At 31.3% G+C, this 7,180-nt stretch overlaps 1 long non-coding RNA gene across 2 annotated transcripts; it reads right to left on the bottom strand.

Moving 5' to 3' along the window:
• Window positions 1-2,225: 2,225 nt before the first annotated feature.
• LOC145615671 (uncharacterized) lies at window positions 2,226-6,151 on the bottom strand. Of its 2 annotated transcripts, none has more exons than XR_014107329.1 (4): window positions 5,983-6,151; window positions 5,676-5,750; window positions 3,363-3,466; window positions 2,226-2,721 (listed from the first exon to the last, which is right to left on the bottom strand). It is a non-coding gene; the product is annotated as an uncharacterized LOC145615671 (long non-coding RNA). The 2 variants fall into 2 exon arrangements; XR_014107313.1 differs by having other exon boundaries at window positions 5,968-6,150.
• Window positions 6,152-7,180: the final 1,029 nt, after the last annotated feature.

The following is a 7,180-nucleotide window of genomic DNA, read 5'->3' as shown; positions in this document are numbered from 1 at the left end:
GGCGTGAACTAGGTGGTTGTGTGAGCTAGGTCGTTCATGAGGGAGGTGACAGTAGCAGCCTAGAGCAGGGGTAGGGTACGGTGGTGGTGTTTCTTACGGGTGTTATTTAATTGCTACTATATATATATATACTTGTAAGAGAAGGAAGAAAAGATTGAGATTGCTATATTAGTTAGATCGAAGCTTCTACCGTAGTCGTCGACTACGCTCGATTACGGATGACTATGGTCGACTACAATAAGAGATTAAATCTCAATCGTTTATTTGTTAATTGACTAATCCTAGGCGTTCAAGTCATCTAGTCTAGTCATCAATTCATTACACAGTCATCATGTCTAGTAATCAAGTTATTACACATTCATCAAGTCTAGTCATCAAGTCATTACACAGTCATCAAGTGTCATTATACAGTCATCAAGTCATTAAATAGTCATCAAGTCATTAACTCTAGTTTGGTTAAATTAATTTGTTCAAAAACTTTTTTTTTCTTCTTTTATACAATTGAATAAAAATATCTATATTCATCTTCAACCTATATTATCCAAAACCTTCATGTTCAACCTACAACATTCATTCTTCTGGTTCAAAAATTAATTAAATTTTTATACTTTGTTTAATTTCATAATTAAATTGATCATCATATAATCAAAATTTTGGCTTCATATAATCGTTTTTCCCTATATTTATGGAGTACAAAATCAATGGAAAACTTCGTTAATAATCTCTTATTGTATTCTCTTCACCCCCACCCTTTTCAAGTTAAAGTAATTTATTTAACTATTCTAATAACTAGGGTGTCCAGCGCGAGGTAGTGTAGTGGTGTTGCTAGTTATCACGGCCAGATGTGTGGTTATTTAAGGCTAATGTTTATTATTTTTAAGTGTAATTATGAATAAATGTATATTTATGAGTGAATGTATATGTCGGTTGAGTATTTATTTTGAACTATATATATAGCTAGATAATTGTTGAAGTTATAGACTCTTTTTTAGCTGTAGTGTACTCTTTTGAAACTGGTTTAAAGGCCCAAATTTTTTTTGTGGCCTGGGCTACCATGATTCCTTTTTTGGTTTAAAGGCCCAAAGTTCTAATGTGGCTTAATAATCTAGGGTCTCATTTGGATATGATTGGCTTTTATTTATTTGTATAATTCTTCACTTGATTTTTTGCTTAATTTTTTTAATTTATTTTTGACTTTGAATTTTTAATTAGTCTATATATTTGCTTGGTTCAATCTGATTTGGTTTACTTGAAGTGAAAAGTTTAATTTGGTGATGGGAGATGAGAAATAAACAATAATTGTGATGTAGAATAATAATAGATAGAGAGAGAGCTTATAATACCAGGGGAGTAGTGAATATTGTTCGATCTGTGTGAGTTAAGGGTTTTTTTTTAATTGAAAATTTTCCTCTGAACTATCACCTTCTATCATGTTGGAATTGACATTATTAAATTGAGGAAAGCTTATTATTTATCCTCCTGCATGTAATTTTCAGAAAAACATTTGAGGCAACAAAATCAAGAGCTTGAAGGAGGTGAATAAAAACTAATACTTCTAGACTAATAAGCAAACTATGGACATATTCTCATATTTTTGCTTGTTACGAAGTACCTTTGATTTTTCACAAACAATTCTTTATTAATGGAATATAACCAATCCAATTTCATATAATTTTGCTCAAATCCTTTGCATTACACTCACAAATTGGTGTCCAACAATTTCCTTTTAATATAGTTCAATTAAACTCAATGCTCGCACATCAACAACACACGTAACATTCTTTTCTTAAAAAAGAATTATAAACTAATTGGCTAAAATATCAAATATAACCTCCTATTTTGTATATTCATATAATAATCTACCATTTACTTAAATAATAAAATCTTCATGATAAAAATGAAATATTATCATAGTATTAAATAAAGATGACTTATTTAATTAATCATTTAGTATATTTTGTTCTTCTTGTACTACCTCTACATTGCTTTTTCTTATTCTTTTTCTTATAGTGTCGTCCTAAGAATTACAATTTACAAGTAAACCTCTTCCTCTATTATGTTTTTATAGTCAAGTAATATTGGTATATGGTCTGTATTTTTATAAATTCTAGTGAACAAGGTAATATTGTCATGTACTCACGTGTACATCTTATACTTGCAATTAATCCTCCAATCAACTTAATGGAAAGAAATGAATACATTTTATACATGCAATTAATCCTCCAATCAACTTAGTAAAAAGGGTAAACCACAAATATACTACTCCTACATACCATAGACACAGCCAATAATGTGTAAACCCCCTTAAGTCATTAGATGGGTAGTACATTATAAGTTTTTTTCAAAGAGCATATATTAAATAGTACATATGCTCAAAGTCATTAGATGGGTATTGTCTTTCCATCAATTGACTGTACTCAACCTTTTTACATGAAAACAAGCGAAAATATCAAACTCCCTACTCATAGACTTGTCACAATATCATCAATAACATTATAATAAGGTCAAGTGGTGCTTTGCCTGCCTTTGATGATGAGCTGATCAACTTAGTCACAATAAGAGCACCTGACTCCAGCTCCACACGCCCATACCCATAAGCTCGAGTTGATTCCACTCCCTTCCTCACAGCCAATTCTTCCAGAACCATGACAGAGAGATACCCCTTGACCCGTTGCACCTTGTCAGCCACAATTGCGCCCCTTCCATCCCTTAACACTGCACCTAAGAAAATTCAAGGTGACTGATTATTATGCATCTCCTTTGTTCCTTTAAAATAGTGAAAGTTTCCAGAATTGAATATCAAGAAAAATTTTAAAACATTGGAAACTATTACACTCTAGTAGCAAGTGAGAAGATTCGGTGCTCATTGAATATTCGAATGTTAACCATTGACATGATATAAAGAATTGATGGTGAGGTTAGAGATTGTGTACACTTTGTGCCCTCGTTTGAGTCTTTTACAGAATACTTGGATAGTATAAACTCTTCCCGCTTTCCTCCAACAATTGTGCCTTAGTAGGATTAATAAAGCTTAGGCTAATTAGTTTAAGACAAGATCGTATCCCACATTTAACTTGTTTCACTACCTTGTTTGGTTTCTCAATAACTTGTAGTGGGGGGGGGGGACCAAAGCCATTTCAAAAAAGAAGAGGAGAAGTAGTTCTCTAGTTTTACATAAAAGTCATACAACCAACAAGTAATATACTCCGTGTACAACCAACAAGCTTGTGCCCAATTATGTTAGTCTCAGATAATTTAGCGATATACACGATTGCCAAAGATATATAATCCCTAATATACTCCGTATATTCGTAACCAATAATGAGTCATGTGAATGTAGACTTTAGCATAGCTATACTAACCTGGTCTAATGTCTAGAGGGTGAGGTTGTCCCTCAAAAGTTGCATGATAGGAGTATTGTCCTTGTAAGATTCTTCACCCATGGTATCATGACTTCTTCAAATGCCTGTGAACATTACCAACAAATCTTAAATATGTGCCTCATTTGAAGAGACCCCAAAAGGCAAAGTATACACAAGCAGAATAAGGATTTTGTACAAGTCATTCCTACCAATTTGTTTGTTGTTTTGATAATTTAGATTGTACTCAACTTTCTTTTACAGATTTCTTTTAGTAAAATCATCTCAGTATATAGTAGTTCGTTTATCCAAGGCATAACAGTTTCCAAACACAATTCAAAGCAAGGCATTAGGTTCTCAAACAAACAATCAAGAAAACATGCATGATTAAGTAAAACAAATACAACCATGAGAATCCAATAACTAACTACACAAGCACACCATGCAGCAACTAAGTAGTGTAAGGGAAATAGCAAAGGTCAGAGTAATATGTCCAAGAGATTTTCAGTCAATTCTGGAAAAAGAGGCTTCTCGCCTGAAGAAGGATCCTGCAACCAGGGAAATGAGCCTCAACACCAGGGGGCAAGTTTGCATTGTCAAATTGAGCTTGCAGCTTCAAAAATTCATCGTCCACATCAGACAAATTTCCTACTTAACCTAGTGCATGTTACAGGAAAAGGTATGAATCTCTCTTGTCTGATTTTCATTAGCACCAACCAGAACAAACTCAGTCTCCATAACTCTATCAAAACCACAAAATATTACTCCGTAATTCACCATCAACAATTCAAAGCGGGCAGTGGTTCCTTCGAGATTTGCTTAAATAAATCCTAAGTTATCATCAGCAAAATAAACCCCAACCCGATTTAAAGAGAACAAAGGTAAATTTTTAGTATGTTTTGTCAGAATTTATAGCTTCTATAACATGTACTTGGCCACGAAAATAAATTCTAGGCATGGCCACGCAAATAAATTCTAGGCAGGAAAAAAATAATAAGTCATTGAAATGCTTTTATTTCCAAGCTTCTCATTCTCGTCTTAAAAAAAGCACAGATAAAAAACTTCCCTTCACTCTTGACAACTTTTCATCTTCAACATCCGTAGGCCTCATTACCTTTGCTGATATTTGCAATACAATCTATTTCCTATCTACTTTCGGTTCCATATTTATCATCTACAAAATTCTTTTTTTCGTTTCAAACTTAAAGTTTGTATTCTATGTCATTTCCCAATATGATAATTGTTAGTATGGAGTATTTCCCTCCATTTTTTTTATATGCATCACTTTCCTTTTATGGGTGTTTTTTTTATATGCATCACTTCTATATTTGGTAAAATTATACTATATTTTATTATTTCTCTCTCTTACTTTAAACCCCACTCAAATTATTTTATCATTTCTCTCTCTTCTATGTCCCCACTTAAATAATAAAATATCTATTCTCTCTCACATATTTTCTCTTTCATGGTCCCCATCATACTTTTGTTATAATAATTTATTCATCCACTCACAATATTATATTTATCTCCTAAAACTATGTGCATTCCCAAGTGATGCATATAAAAAAAACGGAGGGAGTAGATGTGAAAATAAAGTTTGTAGTTCTAACTTCTAATAGTTCTTGTTTGATTATAATGGATTGGGAGAAGAAAAGACCAAGTAAAGAGGGAAAAATATGTACCTTACATATATATTAATGCACTTCATAAATAATCACATAGTTCTGTACACAACAATAACCATATCAAAATTATCTCTATTGGTTAACTATTAAAATTTCATGGATATTAGTTCATAACTAATTACATTGTTTTGCTCTCAATAAATTTGCAAATACATCTAAATTTTCGCAATCAATTTGAAAATAAAAGGTAAAATGTACCCAACTATGACATAGAATGAATTGTACTACTGCTATTCGATTTGTTGGTGAAGGTTGCTTTCTACATGAATAATATCTCCATTACAAATTTACAGTTTCTTACCTAAATTTTGATTGGGTTGCTCTTTTTTTTTATTATTATTATTAAAAAAGATCCTTATAAAATACCTAAATTAGATGTGTGAAGTGAAATGGTGGAAATAATTTCAGCTCTTTAATTAGCCAAGTAAATCTAATTGCTTTGGAATGAAAATCAAACTGAATGTAGCACAAAGTATAACTTCTACTTTGTTAGTTTCTCAAAAAGTACCACTATAACTCCAATTTGTAATCACAAATTCACCATCAAACAATAAAAACACGAATGTAGATAATTTTATGTATATATATTTTAGTTTCTGTATTAATTAAGAACAGAAGAAAGAGATTGAACCTCTATAAGCACCACCATTACAGTCTTGACGTCGTCGCCGCCACCACGGACTATCAGTAACTTCTCCGATCTCCGCTGCAGTTTAAATGACGTATGAGCAGTGGGAAGAAAATTTGAGAAAAGATTCATCAAATTGTCACATCATGCACCTTGAAAACCCTAACCCATTCAAATCTACTAATATATAGATCAATCCGCTAAAACTAAGATAAAACCCTAGCTAGATCTTTCTTTCTATACTAGAAATTTCACCAAGTTTGACGAAAATTTAAAGCAACAAATGAACCACTACCTTGCTTTTATGTACCTTAAGAGCCATGAGAGGATCAGATGCGTCATCCCCATTGTTGAAACTTAAAGAAAGTTGTTGCAAGAGAGAGAAAGTGAGATAAAAAAGAACTTAGAGGAGAGAGGAAACTCAGAGAGTACTAACTACTCATGGAGTCACGGGTGAGAGTTAGCCATAGTTTTTTTTTTTTTAAAGAAGTAATCTGCCACGTCATCATTTGTACGTGCCATTCCCACGCAGGACTACTGTTCATAAGGGGCATAGGTGAAACTTTTTAAGGGGTGAGGATAATTGTTTCAATATTACTCAAAATTATATTGTGCTTGAGTTTGATATAATTTCAAAATTCATCTGCAATTATTTTTCATTTTTTTTTAATAGCAATCCGCCATTGTTAAATGTTAAAGTTGAATAAAGGTTGAAGATGAACATAGGTTGAAGATGAATAATATTGTTTTATTTTTTAAAATAAATAAAATTATGTAAAAAAAAACTACTAAAGTAAAAAAAAAAAAAAAATTAAAAACTGAACAGGACGTTTCACACTTCAGAGTTCAGAGGCATAATTTTAGGTAAATTAATTTCTTTCTTTTATTTTTTTTTTTTTGAAATATAGAGGGTGATTTTTTGGAATATTTTTAACAGGATATATGTATCCTTTTTTATCTCAAGTTTGAAAAAACTAATTGGCCAAAAAAGATACTTTACAATTTTTACCCCCTTTTTTTTTTTGTAAATAAAAATTAAAACTTACGGTGGTTTCAAAATATATAGTTTCTTTTTTTTTTTGAGGGGAGGGGGGAAATAGTTTCCTTGAATCATGGTAATTGGTAATTTTTTTGTGTATTTGCAAAATTAATCTTAATGAAAACCACTTTTAGCATTAGATATTAAAAAAAAAAAAAAAAAAAAAAAAAAAAAAAAAAAAAAAAAAAAAAAAAACCTACTTCTCCATTGACGTACTGTTTTACCATCATTCAAAACCTCACATGGTAAAACAGTACGTCAATGGAGAAGTAGTGTTTTTTTTTTTTTTTTTTTTTTTGAGGAAGAAGTTATACATCAATAGAGAATTTTTATTTTTAATAATCTAATGCTAAAAGTGGTTATCATTAAGATTAATTTTGCAATCATCAAAATCTAATGCTAAAAGTGGTTTTCATTAAGATTATAAATAGGGGTCGTTTCTCCTTGTTTTACAAGCATCAACATCTAC

Source organism: Chenopodium album, chromosome 1, assembly GCF_948465745.1.
Source record: "Chenopodium album chromosome 1, dcCheAlbu1.1, whole genome shotgun sequence".
Lineage (NCBI taxonomy): Eukaryota > Viridiplantae > Streptophyta > Magnoliopsida > Caryophyllales > Amaranthaceae > Chenopodium > Chenopodium album.
The sequence above is the reverse complement of the archived record's forward strand: the minus strand, read 5'-3'. Positions and strand labels throughout refer to the sequence as shown.